Source organism: Balaenoptera borealis (assembly GCF_965194805.1).
Source record: "Balaenoptera borealis genome assembly, chromosome: 7".
NCBI classification, from domain to species: Eukaryota; Metazoa; Chordata; class Mammalia; order Artiodactyla; family Balaenopteridae; genus Balaenoptera; species Balaenoptera borealis.
The window spans coordinates 27,424,934-27,451,073 of record NC_138864.1 but is presented as its reverse complement, the minus strand read 5'-3'; the positions used below and the strand labels follow the sequence as shown (position 1 = coordinate 27,451,073).

At 37.2% G+C, this 26,140-nt stretch overlaps 1 protein-coding gene across 3 annotated transcripts in view; it reads right to left on the bottom strand.

Moving 5' to 3' along the window:
- Positions 1-26,140, bottom strand: part of LOC309632155 (platelet glycoprotein 4) — a 200,930-nt gene that overhangs the window by 150,781 nt on the left and 24,009 nt on the right. Inside the window, exon 1 of one of the 3 annotated variants that reach the window (XM_082399382.1) lies at positions 24,181-24,282. The exons of 1 other annotated variant lie outside the window; for it this stretch is intronic. The gene's annotated coding sequence lies outside the window, so the exon portion shown is untranslated. Of the gene's footprint in view, positions 1-15,695; positions 15,714-24,180; positions 24,283-26,140 lie in introns of those variants that run through there. One more of the 3 variants, XM_082399387.1, reaches the window with a different exon arrangement.

Sequence of the window (26,140 nt, the reverse complement as noted above, 5' to 3'; positions counted from 1 at the left end):
CCCAGAGAAATAAAAGGCAGCAATCTGGAAAATTAAAACCATGATTGTAGAAATAACACAGTCAAAAGGGCAAGCAGTTGTAGTATCTGAGTACAGAGGAGCTTCTGGAGTAGCGTTAGAGTAGCCGTAGAATAGATCCCACCTCCACATAACAGGGTTTCCTGAGAAAGCAAGATAAAACCAGACAGAAAGTGGGGAAATACGACACAGTGCATGCATATTTTCTAGAATCAAAGGACATAAGTCTCCGGAGTGCAGGAAGCCACCCAACTACAGCACAGTGGATAAAAAGGGCCACAGGACATGGTCTACCTGCCTGTCTTCATGTCACAAGTATCAAGAATAAACAGAAGATCTTAAAAGCCTCTGGTGGGTTTGGGAGTAATGTCACATATAAATCAGAAAGACAACAGACAGCAGTACTGGGAGTTTAGAAGTCAAATGAGCAATCTCTTCAAAAATCTTCAAAACTGATTTCCAACTGTTATTCTATGTGCAAACACATTTTCAAGAATGAGGATAGAGACATTTTAATATATGCAAGGTCCTAAATTTTACCTCTCTTTTACTCTTTCTTAAGGAGCCCAAGAAATTCCAGAATATAAACTTTACCGAAACAAGGAAGTAAACCAAGAAATCGGAAGACAGGGGATTAAGGAAATAGCTAATCTGACAAATGAGGGGCAGAGGGAATTTCCAGGAAGAGCTGAAAGGAAGTTTCAGGGTAAGAAATATGTTACAGGTCGAGGGGAAAAAAAAACCAAACAGTTAGTATTGGACCAGGAGGACAGAGGATTTAAGGATGCAATTATCACCAGGAAAACATAAATTGTACCAGAAAGAAAGCACTCATTGTTTATTTCTTGGCTCTGCTGCTCAGAAAATTCATAATAATGATTTAAACAGTCAATAATATTAAAAAATAACTACATTGATTGGGTGGAAGATGAGAAGCATGTATATGGATGTGGTGGGTGGAGTGGTATTGTGTGTGATAACTATAAAAGTTAGATCCTTCTCTTCCACAGGAGGAAATTGTGTAAAACAAAACAATTTGTTTTTTTAAATCAAGGAGTAACACTTTAAGTATGTTATCTAGAAATAGTTCAGTGTCCTCCTTGAAAAAAAACATGGGGAATGAGAGACGGTGGGAAAAATAGGGCAATTGTCTTTTTATTTTTCTTCAAGCTTTGAAATACTATTTGACCATTTGTGTTTTTTTAATAACAAACATTCATTTGACAACCACATACATTTTTAAACAAGATTATATTTGAACTGAGCCATGCTTACCAATCCTTTACTTTTTTTCCTATCTTGTGACTCTTGCCTTCACTCTCTTGGCTTTGTTGTGGCTTCTTCATTTTCCTAAGAATTTCCCTGGAAACCTATGTTCTCAGGATACAGCTTTATTTTGTACTTTACTGAAAAGTCTGAGGCCATCTACTGTGTATCTCTTAACATCTCTTTAAAATACAGTACGTCCTCCACCCAGAAACTATAATCCCTCACCTGGAATCCTGAGCTCTTGTGAAGGTATTTTTGTGCATGGATAGTTCTTTAAATTCATGTTTCTGGTAAGTGATGGGTGTCAAAATTCCTGTAATGGCCATTTTGCTTACATCATTTCTGTTTAGTCTAAAAATGTTATTGATGTCTTCACAAACAGTTGCTATATAATTCTATAATCAGAAAGTCAACACAAAGAATGCAATTCTTTCTTTGGAATTTGGCCAAGATATTTAGCCAGTTGCTTACGAGCTCCCAGTCACCTGCTCTGTAAATCTAGAACACTTTCTCCTATTCAAATTATGTTCATTTGTCAATAATTAAAAAAAAAAAAGTACTTGGGAAACTTTAGTGTAATAGTATATACACAAAAGGAAGGAAACAGAAACATAGATTCACATAATAAATGATCAAATAAACCTAGCATTGGAAGATTCTTTATAGATCATCTGGTACAACTGCTTCATTTTAGCTAAGAAGCAGAGATAAGATGTTAGAAATTACTTTTTCAGTGTCACAGATAGTAAGAGAACAGAGACCAAGTTAATATCTCCCAATTCTGAAAGCTGAAAGGGGTATTAAAAATAATTTAAATGATTTATTTTTCTGATGAGGAAACAAGAGTGTTCCCAATTGTTCATGTATAGTTTGATTTAAAATCTTAACCATAAGATAATTTTGTAGCCATTTTACAGATGGGAAATCTGAGACACTGAGAGGTTACATAATTGATTCAAGGTCACAAAACTAATATGTGGTAGTTAACACTTGAACTCAAGTCTATCCAATGCCATGTAACCTCTAGTTTTTACATTTGGGAACTACTATCAGGAAAAAACCACTGAAGCTTCCTCACTAAGCCTTCATGGGAGAAATTATAAAAAGTAGAAGTAAACACAATTCCAAGCTTTGGGTTAAAAGAAAGGAAAGGTGTTCAGGAACTAATTTATTCATCTGAACACTTACTGACCGTCAACTATATACAGACTTTGAACTTGGCACTGGGACATTAAGATGAATAACATAGGGTCTTTAATAGATTGTGGTTTTGTTGAGAGAAGTTAGACTATAAAATAATGGAAGGGCTTCAGTGATAAAAGACATTTTTTAATCACACAGGAGGGAGAAAGGTCAGTACAAGCAGAAAGAACAGCATGCGTAAATTCAGAGGCAGGAAGGAATGACATATTTGGAAAATCGTAAACCTTGATTTTTAGGGCAATAGCAAAAAGTGAGACAAATGAGTGAAGACCAGATGTTGAAGCTCCTTGTATAATATTCCAAGGAGCGTGAACTTTATTCTGGAAGCAGAACAGAATCGTTAAGTAACTGTAATCAGGGAAAGGGACAGGATAAGTGTTTTCACTTTTAAAGGGTCAAATTAAAAGCAGTAAATTGGGATGAGAATCTACATAGAAGACTAATAAAATAATACTGGAAAGACATATAGCTCTGAACTAAGACTTGTGTTCAGTCTAATGAAGAGAAGGTGTCCACCTTCAGACAGAGTTTGGATAAGTGGGAAAATGGGTGCAGTTTATGGCGGCAGCCGTTGGAAAGAGGGCTGTAAAAACAAAAAGCAAGCCCTTACAGCCATCATCATGAGTGGCAGAAATATGCTTGCTAAGGTTTGTTGCTGTTTTTTTGATGGCACTCTGGAGCATAACAGCAGGGGTAGAAGGAGGAGAAGCAATGAAAACTGGCTAAAAACTGAAGTAACAGTCGTGGTACAAGCAGAGACAATACACTAAAGATCACAGGAACTGAGGGACTTAGCACTTCTTTTATATTGGGTCTGGTTGAAGTGACAAACATAGTATCTGTTCTACAAACAGCAGACCAGATAACAAGAGCAAGCACAGACTTCAGTTGATATTAAGAAGTAGTTAATCTCCTAATTTCTCAATTTCCCCACTTCACATTCCAGGCTGAGGTTTGTGGAATTAGGGCCGTGTTTGACATCTTTCCCCTGAGTTGGGGGAAAATATGTCGGGGCTGAGGGTGAGGAACAAAGGTCAGGAGATGGAGAGCTCTGATGCAAACGGCCACGGAACAGTAAGCAGGAGACATCGATCATTTGATTTACTTAGTCTAGAGTCAATAACTGGCCCTTGTAAGGAAGATGCAATGGATAAAATGATTATATGAACCTACTTTTTGTTGAACATATTTATAATTTATCTTGTTTGGCCAGTAGGTGTGTAAAACGTAAATGCATTATGACAGTTCAAAAAGGATAGGATAAGAGAGAAAGAGAATCTAAGCCTAAAGACAGTCAGAAAGAAAGGAGACTCTCCAAGAAATCATCTGGGTGGTTTTCGCAGTTGAAAACAATTGCCACTGTTTGCCTCCAAGCCTGATATGCTCTGAGAAGCAAGGATTATATGTAAGCAAAAAAGAGAAAGCTGCCATTTTATTCTGGCTTAAGTCATACGATAACTACTTTGAGAATATCTGTGATGTGTAAAGAATTTGCAGAAACACACCATGTGCAGGAATATTTCAGGTAAGAAAACTGACTGACTCTAATCCTTTTATTTTCATTTCAAATAGGTACCTACTGCTAAAATGGGTACACAAAATACTCCTTTTGACAAAAAGCAGTAATAAATGTTCATCTGCAGCAAACTTCCAGACAGTAATATTAAAGAATATACATACCCAAAAGCACATTATACAAATTTGACCGCACATAAAATCGACTCCAAGAATAATAAGTTCCCAGGTAACCAATGGATATTTATTGGTATTATTCCCCTTTTATTACTGTTAACAAAGAATTAAATCAGTTATCAGGATTCGGATGTAATTTAATTATTGAACCATTCAGATTTAAGGATCCAAAGTGCTGCCATTGGTTGTACGAGGCTTGAATAAACCCACCTCTAGGCCCATGACAGGCATCTGTAATCTTTAAAATGATTTAAACCTTGTTGTTTAATTAAAAGTTAAAATGTTTAACTGGAACTTTAACTTCTCAATTTCAGTTTCCCGTTCAGTAAATTATTATTTCTGGCCCACGTAAAATGTAGCTACATGTTTTACTCGAAAACAGGAAAGATGAAATAGGATCATACAAAAGGGTAAACCATAAGGAGAAAGTGAAAAATGAGCATCTTTCTTTGTTTAGATCATATCTTCAAGGGTAACTAAAGGGCAAACTCCATGAAGTTCAATCAAGACACCTTCTCCTTATTAACAAGATAATATGATAAATAAAGCAGAGCTGGAAAATAAATAGCTATTTCTTCTGTACTGTCTTAATTCTATTTTAAAACCAATCAAAAAAACTCAAAGATGAAGAAACTTAATTTTACATATGAGATTGTAACCTTGAATTGATTATATAGCTCATGTTTAAAGAGCATATATGTGTAAGTCAAAGAAAGTGTTATATTTAACAATATTCTAAATACCTTAAATATTACATTATGTAAAGATGTTTTCTCATGCATGACTAAGCCTAGTTTATACAGCCTCATCTCACCTCCTCCTCTCCCCAGAGCCCCACAGCACTGCCTCTACAGACCTATGACAAGTTACAAAGCGAATGATCAGCACAGGACATTTGTCAATGGTTCTACCTATTTTAAATCCATACATTACTTAAATATTGAATATTACTCAGTCATGAACTTGAATCACTTACAAGATGTTCTTTTCTTTAAGCAAAACTTATGGTAATGATAGTCTATTATGTAAGAGAAAAAGTAAGATTATCCCATTTATTTTAGGAGGCATCTAGAATGTCTAAGCAGAAAGCTTTTTAACCACATTTACATTAGTTTAGCTTACATGTATATTTCTGGAGATACGTTGATTTATGATCATTCCCAACTCCAAGATTCTACAGTCTCTGATTATTAAGCTCGTTCTCTCTGTAGTAATTGGTAAGACCCTCTAATTTCTTCACGAGTAACTTTCACTAAATAAAATTAAGATTTTATTCCATCTATTTCCTATCTGCCAATGGTATATATTTTCACTTATATAACAAATCAGTGTTTATGGTATAAGTACAAAAAAATTAATCAATTCCCTAAGCAATTTGTATACTTTTATTATACCCAGATTAATCTTCTCTTGTGGTTCTTATTGGTCATCATCGTATTGCTAGCATAAGGGAATGAAATTTTGTATTAAAATACCCAATGTGTTGAGCATACCGTAGCACTTAGGGAGGAAATTACAAAGAAACTGTATGAAAATCTTATTGCCAAAGTAGTGGAAAGTGGATTTCATGGAAGTAGGTTTAATTACTGAAGTAGCAAAAAATTTTATCATGAGATAGAGAAAACAGCCCCTGACATCCAGGTCCTGGCCCAGTGCTATCTGTTAGGTCTTGTTGTTTCTGGACACTGGCCTGGCACTCACAGCCTGGCCTTGGTATCCTCTTGTTGAGCATAAACAATTTCATAGAACATCGACACTAGATGAGGGCACTATATGATCATGAAGAATCAAGACAAAAACAAGACACTCTGTAACTGTGTCTGAATACAGACCAATTATGAACACTGTCTAAGCCACAGACACCACATGTCCCCCTTTCCTACCTAATATGGGTCACCGCTGCTTCATTACCCAACCAGTCTCCTCTTTCCTCTTCCTAGATAAGACTCATTAAGGCACCAAACTGTAAAAATTACCCTGCTTCCTAACGATTCAATTCAGAGCAATGCTCTACTTCATTAAACCCTCTCCCCAAATCACTCAACCGAAGTTCAAATTCTATAAGACATCCTTTCTAACACCTCAGACCAAGTCACCATTGGTTCCATATGGTATACACTTCTCCCTCTTTGCAATAAGTAATGAATTCAACTTTTTCAACTACAGGCATCTTTCTGGTGGTCCCTGGTTGAAGGGCATGTACAGTAATAAGGCAGCTAAAAAGCTTGACTCCTCATGCCAATGTTATCAGGAGACTCTGACATATTCGGTAGCATAATTGCCTAGAATTTTGGAACAGAGTAAATAGAACTTCAAAGAAGGAAAATTAGAAGATGACATAGTGATGACGAACAGGAGAGATTATTATGGGGTGTGCAAAGTGACACTGGACAAAGATTTTGAGGTAAAAGTAGCTGTTTCAAGTATGGAGTAAAAGATCCTGCTGAGATGAGGACCACAGGCCAGGGCACAGGGAGGGGCAGATCATCAGCCGAGGGACCATGAAACATCAAAGAGCTTTATAACCCTGTTTCAAAAGTATCAATAGCTAGAAGAGAATTTTAAGTCTGAATCACCAAGTCCCAGCCACTATGTTGAAAATATTATACTATTCTTATAACTGTAAAAGAGCACAAACGAATAGCATAGTATCACTAGGGAACTAGGGACCCTCCCAGGAAAGGGCTATCAAGATAATAGTAGGTGAATTTTAATGACTTAGAAGGGATTAAGACAAAGTCAGTATTTAGAAGGGATTAAAATTTTACGTAATCAGTGAGGTGGGAAGAACAGGGTACAAATGTAGATTAGGAAAACAATAAGAGTAATGATGATGAAGATAATTATAACAACAATGAGTTTCTTAAAAGCAGGCACTATGAGTACTGAGTTAAGCAGTGTTGGGCTTCACCCCGCAGTCCTGCAAGCCCTGTGCTTGCCCAGCCTCAAGACTGAAGAAACAGCCTGGAGTCAGTGACAGAGACATCAGTGGTTCAATGGATGAGGGACCTTACATGTCTGAAGCAAGGTCCTGGAGTGACAGTGCGGCAGACAATGAGCAGGACATGGCAGCAGTCTTTGCTGGGTGCAGGGGTGGCGCGGAGAGGGAGGTTACCAGTTGACATCAGGTTGGGTCATTGGTTACCATGGAAACCAGCAGAGGAGCACATCCTTCACTTCCCCCTTTGATAAGCTATCTTGGTGGAGATGTTCTGATCTACAGATTAGAACAATCGCTAGCTGGGGCCTGGGACAAGTTTGTAGGCACTTATTGATTAGACTCAATGATTAACAGGGAAGGTCAGTCATGTGAGTAGGATGTAGGTGGGCAGGGACTGGTTGAGCAGTGGATGTACAGAGAGCAAGAGAACAACCATCTTGCGTGGCCTGATCATACAAGCATTCTTGGTTATTCTCATGCACACCAATTTTTTGAGATCTACTGTGCTAAAATCTAATCTGATTTAAACAACTGTTAAAACTGAGCTGAGTGCCATGAGATAACCCTTCTTACTCTCTAGTTTCTAGCACTCACTTGCTAGTCCTTACTTTCTAAGAGAAGGAAGAATTTAAAACCAGACCAGACTCTGAACTTGGCTTACCCATCATAGTACACGTCCTCCCCTAATCTTATCTTGCCCTCAACCTCTTGCCTACATGGCAAGCACCTGCCAGGCAATCACGCCCGCAACCTGAACCAACTTCTGATCTGGCTCCCTTCACAGCCAGGTCACAACCCAGAAAATAAGCAAATTCTGCCTGCAGTCTTTTTGCAATGATCTTTACTGGTTCTCATATTGGATCATTTCCCCTATCAAACTCTTTCCCATTTTTGAAAATTTCAGATTACTTTTGAAGCTACTTTCCCAGAACAGTTTGAATCATTAACTTTGCTTTTCATTTATTTATGCTTTTATTCCTCCAATGACACTCGCACATGTTTCATTAACCTGTAGCCCTTGCAAGAGTAAAATAAAATAAATTCCTTATTCATTCTTAGCCTGGACTTTTAATTGGGATAAAGTGAGAGACTCGACAAAACAAAAACCTGATATATTTTCCTGCAAGTAGCTCACAGCATGCCTAGGAAGACAGATTTGTAAACAGACAATTATAAGACATTGTGACACCTACACCCAGGTGGGGAGAAGAATGGTGGGTCATGGAAGGATGTGAAAGGACAACAAAGGGATCAAAGGCATACCCCCCCCAAATACAGATGCATAAGAAAACGTAAAACTACGGAAATATAAATAGTTCGGTATGGCTTTGGTTCAATGTACGAGTTTTAGAAAAGCCAAGAAAGGACATTGAAGAGGTGGGCACAAATGACATCATGAAACCCTAACATAATGCATAATATACCACTGAGGGTTGTGCCTGAACACCTAGGAATTCATTCTCTCAGGAATTTCTCTTGAAAGCAATATAGAATCGCTTAGGCATTTTAGGGAAGGAGTGTATGACAAAATTTGGGTTTAGGAAGATGGCTGTGGTGTACCATGGAGGAGAGATTGGAGCTAAGGCATGAGAAAGTCTTTTGAAATAATCTAGGTAGGAGATGATATGGTCTGAATTCATGCAGTGGTTGAGGAAGAAGACATTGGGAAAGATTTCAGAGATATTTAGTAGAGATGAGGAGGTATTTAGAAGGTAGCATGAAGAGCTAAGCTTTGGTGAGTAATGAGCTAGGTAGAGAGGTAAAAAATCAAAAATGGATTCTAGGTTTCAGGCTTGGAGTAACAAGATAAAAGGAAAGAATGGAGAAGAAATAAAGAGATTTGGGTGGGGGCAGAGGATAGTTCGATCTAGCATTTTCAAAAACTAGCTGCAGGACCCTGGGCCAGTATCTTAATCTCTGTGAGTCTGTTTACTCAGTCTTATGTGAGGGTAACACTGCCTATTTTAAATTACTGTGAGAATTAAATAATAATAGTTAACCTTTCTATAACACCTGTGCAAGGCACTTGTGTAAGTATTTTACGTATAGTCACTTGTTTATTTTGAACTACTGACCCATGAAGACGGTACTTTTATTACTCTTATTTAACAGACAAGGAAGCAGAGACACAAAGAGGTTTACTATTTTGCCCAAGGTCACAGAGCTGGAAAGTGGCAGATCCCAAGTTTCAAACCTTTTCAATCTAGCTGCGAGTGCATCTCAACCAATAATTTACACTGCCTCTCATTGAATACTAGGCATTTTGCATAATTATTATCAGAGTGCCCTGAGCCCACCAGTAGGTTATAATTAGCTCTTTTAATTTAACCCATCCTATTTATTTAAAAGTATTTGCAGTACATGCATGTGCACATATTTTACTGAACATTACAAGAGATTCAAGCAGAGTAAGAAACACACCACTCTTGGGTTTGTTTACAATTTAATTTTGAGCATAAAATGCACAACATGAATCAGAACAGAGTAACAAGGTTATGTGTTGAAAGAGGTTAGATACTTTCAGCTCAAGAGGAGGGCATCCATGCCTAGAACTTGACCAGCAGGCACATAAATAGATGAGTCTAAAGCCCAGGGAAGGGCTTCCCTGGTGGCGCAGTGGTTGAGAGTCTGCCTGCCAATGCAGGGGACACGGGTTCGAGCCCTGGTCTGGGAAGATCCCACATGCCGCGGAGCAACTGGGCCCGTGAGCCACAACTACTGAGCCTGCGCGTCTGGAGCCTGTGCTCCACAACAAGAGAGGCCGCGATAGTGAGAGGCCCGCGCACCGCGATGAAGAGTGGCCCCCGCTTGCCGCAACTAGAGAAAGCCCTCGCACAGAAACGAAGACCCATCACGGCCAAAAATTTAAAAAAATAAATTAATTAAAAAAAAAAAAAGACTAGCAACTAAAATAAAACTCTTTAAAGCCCAGGGAAGAGACTGGGGTCATGAAAAGTAGATTTGGGTCTCTTCAACATCTAGGTTATAGGTTGAAACCGTAAAAACTAGATGTTGGTGTTGATGGGAAGGGGGTACCTAGAAAAACTGCAGAAAGGGAAACGAGAATGACAATCCAATGGCTAGGCCAGGACATAAAAGCTCACTTCACTTCTATGCGCCTCAGAGTCCTCACTTATAAAAATGAGTGGATCTTGGTTTAAGATTGTGCCAAGAACTATTCCCACTTCCAATGTTTGCAGCTTTTGCCATGAACAAATGTGAACGTCGGGAGACCTGCTAAAAGTTGACTTCTAGCCTTAAGCCGCAGAAAAAAGCCAAGCTTCATAGCTGCTGCTCTGCCATGGTAAATAATTATTAACCAAGTTTTCTTCTCACAAAAGCCCATTCAGATGGTTTCAATGGCTTTTCTTTACTCTATAGGATTGCAGCTTCAGAAATGCTCTTGCTGTTACTATGTACAGAGTTCTGCATGGGAGATGTGAGAAAGAAAACAAAATGTCATCTTTCATACTCAGGAGGAATATTAATGGGGTAGAGAAGATAGCAGGAGTCATTATAGTAAGCTTCCTTTCTGCTTGCCTCTCAGTATTAGAATTTACTTTTTTCCTTGCCTAATCCTGTTTTTCCTGACTTCGTCTGGTAAAACATAGAATTTTGCTGAAATACTGTAATAGGACTGCAGTATAAGAATGCAAAACACAGAAGGTTGGCTAACTGGAGGCAAAGAAACCCTCAACAAGGTCTGGAAGGAACTCTGACCAATGAACTGAGGAAGAGAACAGATAATGATGTCTGCATCTCTACTACCCACTGGCTTCTACATCCACCCCAAGGGAGGGTTTTGGAGGCATGTGTGATCAGGCTAGCAAAGAACAACTACTATACGTACTGTGGTTTCCCAACAAGTAAGAAGTAGAGAAATCAAAATCTATTCGTTGCCTGTTAGCAAATCTTAAAGAGGACCATTGGACCCAGAGTGGAACAACTGAGCAAAGAGCTCTTCTCTGGCTTTAGCCAGAAACTTGGTACATGTAGTGAAGACATCTAAGAGACTGAACACACAAGCAAGCGCATCTAAGCTTTCCATGTAGATTGGGGAAAAGGACTAAAGCTGCAGTGGCATTAGCTGAGATTGAATGAGCTTCATAGACTTGACTCACTGAGAAATTATCCCTGTCTGTGAGTTTACATACTTAGTGTAATGTGAAATATCGAATGTTTCTCTGTTAAATTTTATAATTAATTTTAATAGATGATCTACCCTATCATTTTAATAGATGATTGCCCTATACACCCCCCTCCACCAAAAAAAAACAAAAACAAAAACAGACATGCTGGGAAAGGCGGGGTTGGTGCTAGTGATGGTGATTGTCTATGAAACTACCTACCTGAGAATTTCTCACTCAAAAAACTGCACACATCTATGTATTACTTTATAGTAGAGATTTATGTCAATTTGGATATTTTAAAAAGTGCTAAGCATAAGAGATGGGTAAAAAAAAACCAGATTTTAAATTATTTTAAATGACTAAAAATTCTTAAAATTCTATTGATAGACCTCACTGGAAGGTGAACATTTTGGGTTAGAAAAGATTTAGACCTAGTTGACATATATACACTACTATGTATAAAATAGATAACTAATGAGAACCTACTGTGTAACACAGGGAACCATACTCAATGATCTCTGGGGACCTAAATGGGAAGGAAATCTAAAAAAGAACGACTATATGTATACGTACAACTGATTCACTTTGCTGTACAGCAGAAACTAACACAACATTGTTAAAGCAACTATACGCCAATAAAAATTAATTTAAAAAAAGATTTAGACCTATTTTTGAATAAATGGATACAATCTGTCTATTGAGTGCTTACTGTGTGTCCGGCATTGGATATTGCTGATACTAAGTTACAAATGACTCCTGAGCTTACAAGCACAGCAGGAAGTGTAGACTCTACCTAATAGCAAAGTTCTGTGAACAGAGCCCTTATCACCAAACAGAGCCCTTATCACTGAGCATTGCCCTTATCACAGCTCACGTTCTCTTGCATTCTAATTGCCTGTCTACCTGTCTGCTTGCATGTGACTTTTGACCAAGCAGCTCTTAAAAGGATGGGGCTCATATCAACTAGAGGTTTCCATGCAAACTAGAGGTCTTCCCCCTAACCAAGAGACTCAGCTACAATTTAGATTATATATGTTCCCCATTTCAGACAAAAATAGTTCAACCAGAAATAAATTTAGGAAGCTATGAAACCTAAGGCTTCCTAGTGCACAGTGCAGTTCTTTTTTTCTGGAGGTATTTCCATGTGCTGTATGTTAGTTACTTAGAATTTTAAGAGTCAATTATGCATTTGGAAAGGCAATGGCAAGAAGCTAACTCTGCCCGGTATCTTCCTTCAACTCCTCCTGTACATATAGCATTATTTTTAAGTCACTTAAAAATGGCCTATTTTCTTCAGGAGACTGACCGCTGCTTAAGGGGTCTGTTTGTGGGCAGTGGTGGGAAAGTATCCACAGAATTCAACTTCTGTCTTCATCAATTACTAACTTAACTTTTTCTTTTTTAATTTTCATCAAAAAGTTTCATTCCATATAAACAAAATGTAGAACCACCACCTGAAAAAAAGATCCTGGATCCTTATAAGTGTCCAGCACAATAAGATTTCTAATAATGTTCTCTGTAGCCTACAACATTGTCTGACACACAGTAAGTGCTCATAAATATTTTTCAACAAATGCATCAGTGAATAAGTGTATCTGAAAGATAGTGACTCCATTATGTATCCAAACAAAATAGCTTTTTGCTGTTTTAGGGTTCTGTCTTAAAGTAAGAATACTTGTAGAAAAGATCCCACTTATTAAAATGTATGCCTGCTCTGACAAGACGTGTTTAGGGGTCCATGCTTTGGGCCCATTGTACTGAATAACCTTTTATTACTTCATTTCTAAAGCTTCCTAGAGTGAGACACAAGAAAGACCCCTTACAATAGCATCTGTTACATTTCAAATAGAGTAATGATGAAGTTCCACATAGAACAAAGCGAGCCTCCAAATGAATTTCAGTAAGACTGCGTTCTCATGACTACTAATATCCTTTCTGATTTCCTAAAAATTAAAGTGGGAGAAATAAGTTTGGAAGATTTAATAAGAAAAAAAACAACATTAAGAGATCAAACTAATCATTCTTAAAACTGTTCTCATTCCACTTTTAAACTTCACAAACACTGAAGGGTGAACAATGCTTTTCTATTTGAGCACACTCTGGAGACCTTGATGAAAGTAGCCAAGCTGTCTGCTATGTCCCCTCCAGAATGTTTGCCAATTTTCTGTCATTTCCTCCTTCAGATGCTAGTGTTTGTGTGACAAAGGTCTCTGGGTATATTTCAAAACATCTTAAACTATTAACAGTGTCCTATCAAGCACCAATTTAAAAGTGTTATTTATTCTCCACAGGACTAAATTTGTCAGAAGACACAAAGCAGAATTCACCTTAACCTTCTCCATAAAGAAATGGCTAGAAAGTTCATTGTGGAATCACTGGCATACCTACTAACTGCCCTTTGTAATGGAAAAAAGTTTCCAGTGGCTTAGCCAATATCTATATACTTCAACATAAAACACACGAAACAGCACAACTATTTACTAAACTATATTTCTTTTTTTATTCCCTGTGCACTTAAGCTAGCTTTAGACTATTTCCTTTTCCTGACAATTCATTGTTTGCGATTGAGAGAATCATTTTGGATTAGGCATTATTTCGGATTCCAGGAACCTGATATGGAAATAGCATCACTCCTCCACCAGCAACGCCCTGCTTCTTACTCCAGATCTTTTAGGTTGTAGTAAAGTGGCGACACACTTTTCAATTTTCATCCAAAAGCATCAAAAACATATAAACAACTGACCAATAAAAAACACTTTTCATTTTAAAGCATTTCTTTTTCATTTCAAAATTTTATGAATTTTTTGAAAGAATTCAACTGTGACGCTTCGTTTGTAAATACTAAGACTATTAAATTCCTTAATTAGTCATCTCAATCAGCAATCTGTGCTAAAAGCAAAACTAGCCCTAGTCACATCAACAGCAATATATTACTATGTATTTTTTCGCTCTAAGAAAAACATATTCTTTCATTTGATTGGTCCACTCTGCAGTCTTACGTGGTCTTTGCCACTAATTTGTTAGCACTTTAAAGCCTTTTGCTTTTTCCTTTTTCTTTTCTTTTTTTTTTCCTAACGATTCTTCTGAGTTCAGGAGCTAACCTCCTTTTCCCAGGTGAAAATCGTTTTATTATCCTCAGGTGTTTGTTTTCTTTCTGAAACTCTCAGAACAGTTCATTGCAAAGTCCTGATTGTCCTTTACAAAAGGATCTGATTCCAAATAGTTACAGTTTGTGTTGTACCTCATCTGAAAATATCTCTCCTTTCCCCTTGTCAGGATTGCAGGAGTCTCATATATTGCCCCACAAATCCCACTTCCATCACTTAGTCAGGTATACCTGAGAACAAGACAGGTTGCCTATTTCTCTTCATCTGATCCCGAGTTCTGAATTCTCTCACAGGAAGTGAACAAGAAGTTAATACTTTTATAAGTATCAGTCTAGAATGCTTTCCCCTGACTTCAGCACAGCTCCAAGAAACCATTCTCCAAAGAATAAAAGGAAATGACCTTTAAAGGTAAAGAAACCTGTCCAATTCATTCTCAGACTTTGTAGCATAGCATAGAGAGTCAGAGGGAACTGCTTTTTTTGGTATCAGCACTTAATTTTGTCTCTAAATAAGTATATCCTTAAGTTTCCTGTCTGAGTAAGTCATTATCATTCTTTGAAGTGTTTCCTGGTCTTATATAGCCATTGTATGAAACATACCATGTAACAAAAATTCTGCTATGTAACAAAACCCCCTCCCCTCAAATATCTGGTGCCCACAGTCAATACAATTTCTATGATCACTAGTGATCGATAAGCTTACGTATGGAATGATTTTTTTTTTCCTTCTAGGAGTCAGTTTGTAAAGAGGGTTGAGTCTTTTAAATTATCAGTCTTGACAACACACCAAAAAGCATTTTTCTCTCCCATGAACACAGGCCATTCAACTTCTAGTCTCATTTAAAAAATGTTTTTCCAGTTTGGAAGCAAAAAATTGAATTGGTCAGAATTTTAGAGCATCCTTTTCAAAAGAGTAACAATTTTAAAAGAAGATGTACAGAAATTTAAATAAAATAAGAAATCAGTTTAGATTAGGACATGCCAGATCAACTAAGAGAATCTGAAGGAAGAAAAATTTCCACTAAAATTGTCCTTTTTAAAATAATTAGTTCAAGCTTCTGATACTTTCTAAACAAAAGGTATGAATATATGCAAATGGAAATTTCATAGGATGAACTGAGAGACTAGTGGAAATGAAAAATTTGTGTTAAGTCTATCCATTTAGTTGAAAGTTTATAACTCTGTTAAAAGAAGCATCATAAACTAAATTATTATACCAGTTAATATTTATCTTCTTAAGGAGTTAGAAATAACAATTACTAATATTTACTAGATGATAGTCCATCAACCACAAAGACATTTATAGCCACACCCCTAAACAAATAATTGTGCTCACCAACTTCTAGAGGAGCTTGCTTGCCCAGATGTAGGATCTTAAAACTGGCTTCAGAGTGACTGTTGTAGGAGGAGACGCAGAAAATAAACACATGATTTCCACAGCACAGCAGCTGAGAACTCAGAAATGAGGCTCAGGGTCTTGACCATTCCTCTGTCTTTAAGGTTATCCTGACATGTGAAAGCCATTGACATCCTGAGACTTCCAGCGCTTCGGACGCATGCCTAAACCGAGATAAATATAGATCCCTGACACCTGAGCCAGATGAAATGAAAATTAACTTGAAAAAAATCTTACTCATTTTGTGCCTCAGGTGAGGAAAATAAAACCCTTAATCCTTTTTCTTTTAAAACCTGTTATGCCCCTTAACAGATAACTGCTTTGCTTATGAAACATGGGAATTCAGATAATCAATCTTAAACAATCAATTTGCTTCCCTCTATGATTAGCATTTGTTGTGATAGTATAGAGACAGGTTTGAATTTTCCTTGCTTGATTGAGTATGAAAGAAACATAATAGTGAATATTAAATATTTATTCAACAAACTTTTGTGGGGAAATTTTGCAGATGAGTCCCTGAAACGTGAATATCTATTTGGTAAACTTTCTAGTATTTTTTATCCTACATGGTTTAAGTAGTAATTTGGTCCATTTTGGTTTGCCTCAATTAACAAGGCAGAAAGTGTCATGCATTGCCAGGGTGCTTCGTTTTTAAGTTAATCTTTTGGTATAGGTGTATAATGTAGTAGATTTAAATTGAATTTTGCTTAGTCCTGTTGGTAAGCATATGAATAAGGCTCTACCCTCAGCCTGAGCAGACTCTATGATTAAAGTTATTACCCTGAAGCTATAATGGCAAGATTTCTAACAATAAGTCACCTCCTGGGATTCATACATTAAGGATCTATAATAATATATTAGAACAATATGACTAGAGAAACTAGAAAAGTCATGCTGCTTTCCTGAGATTTTGAGGTATTAGTTATTTTCAGTTAATATTGTCTTTACAGAATGGCATTAGAGAAGAATGATGGATTTTGGAGTTACCACTTTCTAAATGAAGCTGATCTTACCTACTATATTATCTATCATCCCAGGAAAGAGAATGACTTTTTTCAAATTACCAAACCTGGTATTTTCATATCTTGATAATAGATCCCATGCATTGAGCACTGTCTACATGCTTGGCACTTTGCTAAATTAGGTATTGTATAATCTCATTCTCTTTTCCTAATCCCCAAATATCCTTTCAAATCAAGTTAATGTTTTTAGGTCCAAATGTTTACGGAAAAGAAAACAAACTCAAAAGGATAAATATTGACAATGGACACATGGCTAATAAGTAGTTCATATGAGAGTCTAACTCATACAGTTTTGACTGAAAGCATGTTTCTTTCCCACCCTAAAATATAGTTACGGGTTAAAAATGAATTTCATCCACACTTTATCTATGTCAGAGTAACCATCCTATGAGTAATGAATGTCAAGGCTGCTTTAATTTTTTTCAAACAAAGTTAGGAAAAGTACAGAAATGGTCCCTATGGAGTATTGCTATGACACCAGGAAATCCCCAGAAGCATTATGTCCCTAATACAAGGAAAAGACAGAAGATCTGTAAGGCACAACCTTACAACCAGAGATATTTCTCATCTCTTGCACTTACTTTTTTCAACTTGTCCTTGTCAGTTTGCATAAGCAGAGTTTGACCTACCAGAGCCTTGAGGGTCAGTCTCATGGCCCCTTCTCAGCCATTAATATCATGTTTGGCAGTCGGAGGTTGGATAACTGGCATAGGGGAGTGACATCCAGTTGGCAAGGAGTCAGCTGGTGAGGTCAGGAGATCAGAGAGATTTTGGCATGAGAGGGAAGGCCAGGTTCTCATCTATCATAGAACGTGACCCCTTTCCTTATAGGAAAAAAAAAAATGTTCTATATGTATAAAAAGTTTTTCTATTACTTGAACTAGGAACTTGTTAAACAAAATGTTTTATCAAAGAGGACAAAGGACAAACCACAAATTCAGTGAACTCAGGACCACGCATACTTTCTATGAATCATAGTAAGTATCATAGCATGCCCACACCCAACGCACCATTATCTTTGAATATGGATTATGTCCGATAAATAAGAATAGGAAGTGTGGAATTTCCTTTCTATGAGTTATATATTCATTATCATTAAATTTTTCACTCCCTGCTGGCATTGACTTCTGAAGCGTGGGCGGTGAGGGAGAGGGAAGAATAGTGGTGGATTGAGCTAAAAAATATCTGGGCTCTGGGGTAACTAACTCCGACAAGACCTCTGACCCTCTTCAACCAAAGAATCGTCATTCTTCAGCAACTATCTTCAAAATTAAACATTTCATCACAGGATGTTAATTAAACCTAGGACTTTTTCACCCCAAATTGGTTGCCTTTCAAGTGTTTATGAACCTAAAGTATTAAACTAGGCAAAATCAAAGCCTCTCCCAGTTTTTGTTGCACAATGAGTGCCATAAACTGTAAGGCATGAAAGTTGAACCAACAGTCCTGCTGCTAACAGCAGCTTTTGCCAGCTGTTGATAGTATGTTCTTTACAAGACATTATTGCGAAATGTCCCATTGCTATGTGAAATTTTTTTCTCAGAACAGCAATCAATTTAATCCATCCATACACATAGCATCATGGTTACAGTGGCAGTAGTCACAATCATATTTTCTGTCCTTCCCAGTGCCCCAGCCCCCAGATCCTGTTTCCCTGACGCCCTCAGGGTGCCATCTCTCTTGCAGATACCTCTTCTCCATCCGACCGGCACCATCCAGGGTGCTTCATCAAATACTATTAACAGCAATGACTTCATCCCTAAGTACTATGTCCTGCTGAACGTGTTTAGGCCTTTTCAATTAATAATATGATGCTTTAAAAAAATTCCCTTCAGGACTTCCCTGGTGGTGCAGTGGTTAAGAATCTGCCTGCCAAGGCAGGGGACACGGGTTCGAGCCCTGGTCCGGGAAGATCTCACATGCCACGGAGCAACTAAGCCTGTGTGCCACAACTACTGAGCCTGCACTCTAGAGCCCGCAATCCACAACTACTGAGCCCGCGTGCCACAACTACTGAAGCCCACGCGCCTAGAGCCCATGCTCTGCAACAAAGAGAAGCCACCGCAATGAGAAGCCCACGCACCACAATGAAGAGTAGCCCCTGCTTGCCGCAACTAGAGAAAATCCCGCGTGCAGCAACGAAGACCCAACGCAGCCAAAAAAAAAAAAAAAAAAATTCCCTTCAGAAAAATTCAAGTTTTAAATCAGTGATTCACCCCTGTGTTTATATTCTTGTCCACTGTATAAGTGTTAACGGCAATCTGTTCTTGAGTCCCTGGCTCTGTAACATAACAGGGAAGGAATGGTTGTGGCCTTAGTCAGGAGATTTTGGCATAAACCCCTGTACACACTTGAAAACAATGAGAATATTCACCAATATATTTTAACATGTGAACCTTGCTAACTTGTTTTTAGGAAAAACACATTTGAAAAACACCCTTGGATTATCATCAGCTTGTGTAAAGTATATATTTAGGATCTGAAAGACATTTTGAGGACTAATTTTTCACTGATTCTAGTAACACACCCTTCTTTCTAGGCTTTTCTGTTTGTCTGTTTGCTGTCCCATGTTAGCATGGAATAAATAATTTCACTCAAACATTCTTTGTAAAGACCATTTTCTTGCAGAAAAGCTGGGGAAAAGTCTTTTCATTAAAAAATTGGGGTATAGTTGCTTTACAATATTGTGTTTAGTTTCTGCTGTACAACAAAGTGAATCAGCTATATGTATACATATATCCACTCCCTCTTGGACCTCCCACCTTCCCACATCCCCCCCATCTAGGTCACCACAGAGCACCGAGCTGAGCTCCCTGTGCTATACAGCAGGTTCCCATTAGCTATCTGTTTTTCACATGGTAGTGTATGTATGTCAATTCCAATCTCCCAATTCATCCCACCACCCTTACCCCCCTCCATGTCCATATGTCCATTCTCTATGTCTGCGTCTCTATTCCTGCAAATAAGTTCATCTGTACCATTTTTTCTAGGTTCCACATATATGTGTTAATATACGATATTTGTTTTCCTCTGACTCACCTAATCTGTGACAAAGGAAGAAAGAATATACAATGGAGAAAAAGTCTTAATATTAATCTTCTCTGCTTACCTTGCTCTCCTCAAATCTATACGTGTGTGAAATGTCTTTATTCCAAACATCAGCCTGAGGTAAAGGTTTTACCACCATTTCCTCTCAAAGCTGACTTTAGAGGTGAATGCTGGCTTTATGTTTGTCATCCAAAGTAATGAGGATTGGGACTTCCCTGGTGTTGCAGTGGTTAAGAATCCACCTGCCAATGCAGGGGACATGGGTTCAAGCCCTGGTCTGGGAAGATCCCACATGCCGCGGAGGAACTAAGCCTGTGGGTCACAACTACTGAGCCTGTGCTCTGGAGCCCACGAGCCACAACTACTGAGCCCACATGCCACAACTACTGAAGCCCGCACACCTAGAGCCCGTGCTCCACAACAAGAGAAGCCACTGCAATGAGAAGCCCGCACACTGCAACGACGAATAGACCCCACTCGAGGCAACTAGAGAAAGCCCGCGTGCAGCAACGAAGACCCAACGCAGCCAAAAAGAAAGAAATAAATATTTTTTAAAAAAACAAAAGTAATGAGGATTGATGGAAATCTATACTATTAAAAATGATCTAATGGAGTAGTCCTCTTAAGTCTTTGAAGTCTAAAATTATTGCTCAGTTGTATATCTTTATTTTTTTTCTCCCTTCCAATGTCATCTTCATTAGTTGTAAAAGCCTTACCAATAATTTGCAGTGTGAAGGATACTCCAATAAAAATTAATTAAAATAATTTGCAATGAAATATTATAGCTCCAAAGCAACATTCTTCCCTTCTAAGGTGGATGGTTGATCATTTAATCATTCATCCATCCAACAGCAAAACACATTGAGATTCTGTTTATGTGTATGGTATTGTGTTACTCTTTTGAGAAAAAATGGTGAATAAAGGGCCAAAGTTTGTGCTCTCAGCATCTTATTGTTTAGTGAAGGGAGGCAAGCAGTATTTCACAAATCATAATGTATTATCATAAAGTGGGATAAATAATGAAGGAAAGTTTTATTGTGATAAGCTAAGCTAAAAGATCAGAGAGTTTTCCGTAATATACATATACATTTGAATGTATATATATGTGTGCATATATGTATATATACATTGTATGTATTTGTTTATATATGTATATACATGTGCATATATGTATACATCTATATATTGTATGCATTTGTTTATATGTATGTGTGTATATATCTATATGGCTATATGCAGATATTGATTGTTTATGTATATAAATATACATATTATATAGGGAAGCCTATATATAGATATATTAGGGAAGTCTCTCTGACCTCTCAGCTTATCACAGTGTAAATTCCTTCAAAATTTATCCTTGTTTATCTCAGTTTATTATAATATATTAAGATGTCTTAAATACTGCTTGTCTAAACAATAAGATACTTGAGAGCATTAACTTTGGCCCTTTATTTACCATTTAGTTCAACCATATATAAATATTGACATATAATATATTTATATGTATATCATATATATCATACACACACACACGCACAAATATCTAAAAATGAGTTACTTTTAAGTGGCAAAGAATTAGGAAAACATTCAAAGGTAGGGGTCCAGCAACTCTAAGGAGGCTGCCATGGTCAGGAAGGAGCATGGTAGAAGACCAATGTGACTGGATGAAAGAGGACAGGGAAGAGTAATATGAGATGAGGCAGAAGAGTTGGGGAAGAACCAGATGTCACAGGGATTTGTAGGGATTTATCCTAAGAACAACGGGAAGCCTTTGAAAAATTTTAATCAAGAGAAGTACATGATTGGATCTGAATAACATTTAAAAACAAGCTCTCTGATAGCTTCATGGTAAATGGATTAAAGAGAAGTAAGGATGGATGTGGGGAAACCACAAGGCAACTATTACTGACTTTAATGGTAACGTCCTAAAATGATTGAAAAAAATGGAGGAAAAAACCTGGATTTGTGAAATATTTAGAAGGTAAGATCAACGGAGTTTGCTGTTGTGGTATGTGAGGAAAGGGGAAGAAGAATAATTGATAAACTGTTTAAATTGAAGCTATTCTAGAAATTATTCTACACCCTAACATGAACACTTATTCTTCAGTTAACATATGAGAACACGTCTAGCTCAATGACTGGCATATTTCAGCTGGTGCTGAAACAACATTTCTTGAATGACAGATTATATAAATGAATGAGTGACTGAGTGGAACTGAGTACAATGTGAACAGGAGTGAACGCTTATTGCAACGTCAATTTATCTTTTTCATTTGGGTTATCCTACAAAGCTTTCACAAGACTGTGGCAGGGAGATTCACAACACAAGTGACATCTTAGAGACTGGAAGTCCAGGGAGATGATTAGTTCTCATGGAGGAAGGACCAAAGGAAACTGAATGAACCTAATACTAAAAGCAAAAAAATTTTAAGTGACTTAGAAATTGTGCAAGAGTCTTGCACACATCTGGCTCTGTGTATAGAGCTTGTAATCTAATGGAAACTTGAGTCCCCCTGGACCAAGAGCAAATAATATCCACAGGACATAAAGTCCTTCTAGCACAACAAAACAACAGGCTGGTGGCCAATTATGGTAGCAACCAAGCAGATGTCCCACTGGTTTTTAAATCAGACACAGAGCTTTGGTTTTTTTATAATTATTACTTACATGTTGTAGCACTTTCTGTTTATGAAATTTTGTTTTGATGTTATCACATGATAATCAGCTAATAATCAGACAGTTTTTATGTACTTTTTTGGTGAGCAATTGTACAAAACACTATCTAGTGTGCTGTAGCTCTGTTATCTTTGGGAGAGACAGGGGAAGATTAAGTAGGAGGATACTGAGGCCAATCAAAACGTACTAACAAAGCTCTAGAACCAAGATTTCCAGCCCTTAGATCATACTTCAAATAGGATTCCTCTGTTTCTGCATAAATTCTTCATACCCATGCTCTTGATTGTCCTTTCCCTGTCCATTTTTTTCCCCCTGTCCATTTTTGTGTTCCCCTTGCTCTATCTGCATTCTAAAAATAGGTATCTTCTATGTTCTAGTCCTATCCATTCTCTTTTCTTCCTGTATCTTCTCTTCCTGGGCAATGTATACTACTCTATGGGCTCGATTTAGCACCTCTGCACAGTTAATCCCCAAATCTATTTTTTACCCCTAAATTCTACCGTAATAGTAAATTTACTTAGCATTTTTGAGAATTCTCTATACACTACTAAAGTGTCTCTATTAACAAATTTTTTTAAAATTCTGGATATAAAACTAATATTTACCATTTTACACATTTAAATGAAAGTTTAGTAAAGTTAAATAACTTACTTCACTGTTACAGTGCTCCGAGTAGCTGGATTTGGGCCCAGATCTCCATGGCTCCAGGTCTTAAGCTCTTAAACACCATGTTTTGATTGACCCACTGTGATATAACTGCACGTCAACCTTCCGTGCACATCTCTACCCCACTGCCTTAAACACATCTCCCCTTTCCTACCTCTACGTCTATGTTCTTCATCTCTGTACAATTACATCACCATACCTCCTGTTACCCAGCCTAAAACTGTTCCCCATACACCCAATCATCTGCCAATTCCTAACAACTCTAACCTCACCATATATTTTCCATTTGTCTCCTGTGTTTTATTTTCACTGCCTCTACCTAAGTCAGGTTTCAATCACCACCTACCTTTAACCATTGTCATGGTCACCTGATTGATTTTTCTGCATGCAGAAATACTCCCCTCTCATTTATCCCTCTCACTGCTTTCAGGGTAATCTTTCTAAAACCCAAATTTGATTTTATGATTTACTTATTTAAAATAAAACATTAATAGTACCCACTTCCTAGAGAATGAACTTTAAACTCCTTAGACCAGTACGGAAGTTTCTCAACTATTATTCCTATTCCTGCATGAAGTCTATTCTTCAATGAAATATTCTCTGCATTTTTTCTTGCATTTTCCACTGCTTTAAATATTTCCTCTATCTAGAATTTTCAATTCTCTACCTAAATGTTACTCTCCAAATTCAATGATCCTTAACATGATGTGGACACTGAAAGCTTTAAAAAACATAACATGTTCATTCTTCATCCCAGACAAATTGAACTGGAATTAATGGATACTTTCATGTTTAAAAATTACTGTTTGTGCTACTACTGGCCTATGTGGTTACTTTGTGCAAATGAAAGGAACCACTTCTTCAAAATACTTTGAAGTACCCTACAAGAAAATTGCCATTATATATGTACATATATTATATCATATATAATACATCACATATATATATAATATCACATATACAATGTGAATGGCACCATTTAGTATTGTTCAGTGTATAATGAGTCTTACCATATTCAGCAGGAGTCTTCCTTTAAGCACCTCCTGTCTGTGATTTCTTCTTCAATTCCCCTTAGCCAACAAAAGGTCTTCATGAACTGACCTCCCATAGTGTTATATATGAGACTTTAATTCCCTGTAAATTTAAATCTTATTTTATTATACTTAGCATACAAATTTATCTCTTTAATGGAATCGAGGGCTTATTCATTTAATTTAATCCATAGTCTCTAAATACTAACCAATTGTTTAATAAATGGATGTCATGTGAATCATAGTTTTAGAAAGAAAGATCTCTGATTGGCAGATTTGGTCTTTTTTGTATTATACCTATTTCCAAAAGGTATTTAAAGCAACAATAAACAACAGAAAATTAATGAAGATGTGAGACAAATAAAAAAAATCGTGAAGGAGCGGAGATGAGTTTACCCCAAAACCTTAGCTGAGGAACATTAGTTCACTCAAGCCCAAGCTTGGTGTCTCCTGGCAGCCATGACCACGAGGGTACTGTTATGTGTTTTAAAACTCTCATCATAAAAGAAAACTTAGCAGTCCTTCAGAAGGCATCAAATTTCTTCATGAACCAAATTTTGAGATAACTTGATTACTAGATCTTTAAAAGAGATATACATTAAAATGGACAGTGTCGTCAAAGAGTTCTAACAAAAGGCTCAGAAGTAGAAAATATCTTCAAAGGTTCAGAATCTAAAAGACCTCATATGGTTGGCCATTGACCTCTCCTCCATCTTTAACTCTTACTATGTTCTACTTCATTCACTCTGCTCACACCATACTGGCCTTTCTGGAACACGCCAAAATACATCCTACCTCTGGACCTTCCACCGGCTATTCCCTAGACCTGAAACCCTCTTCTCCCAGATATTTGTGTGTTGGTTCTGTTCCCCCTCTTTATTCAGCTTCTCTGCTCAAATGTTATCTCTCTAGTGTCCAATGTATTTAAAACAGCAATCTCTCATCATACTCTATCTTCTAACTCCACTTTGTTGCATTTATTATGCTACTTGATTTTATCATGTATTTCTTTGGTATTTTTAAAATCTTTAATATATATTATATGAAGATGTAAAGTCCTTGGGGCCAGGGAATTTTCACTGTCTTGTTCACTGCCATATTCCACATTGCTTAGAAGAGTACCCAACACATAGAAGGCATACCAGAAATATTTGCTGACTAGTTGAATAAACTATTTTTATATATTTATTTATGTCATTAACCTGTAACTAAAATGTTTAAGATTTAACATGGAACCCTTAATTCCATGAAAGAATTTCTGTGGGGAATGGAAAGTCTTTAGTCCCACAAATAGCTTTCAGATTATTTGTTTTGATATAAGAAACAATGGGAATTAATGCAACAAAAAAATAAACCAAAACAAAGCAAAAAACCCTATCATATTAATTTTCTATTGCTTCATAACAAACTTAGTGGCTTAAAGCAGCACCCATTTATTATCTCACAGTTCTGTATGTAAAAAGTTCGAGCATAGAGGGCTGAATTCTCTTCTCACAGTTTCACACGGTTTCTGCTGGGCTACTTTCTCATTTGAGGCTTGAGGTCATCTTCTACACTCGTATGTTTGCTGGAGAAAGTGAGCTCCTTGTGGTTGTAGGACTGAGATTCCCGCTTCCTTGCTTGCTGTTGACTAGGTGTTGTCCACAGCTACTAGAGGCTGCCTTCAGGTCCTAGCTATATGTGATCCTCTCAAAACATGGCAGATGACTACTTGAAAGCCAGCAGGAGAGTCTCTCATACTGCATAATTTTAAGACATATGTTCTTATTCTAATGAAACTTTTGATCCTAAAATTCCAGTCATTATAGATATATTTTGTTATTTGATAGTCAACATTTAAATGTAATTTCAATCCATTTCCTCTTTTTAGAACAGCATTCTCAGACATGTTTGTGGGAAATAATGGAGAAGAACAGAGAGAACTAAGACTTCTACTATC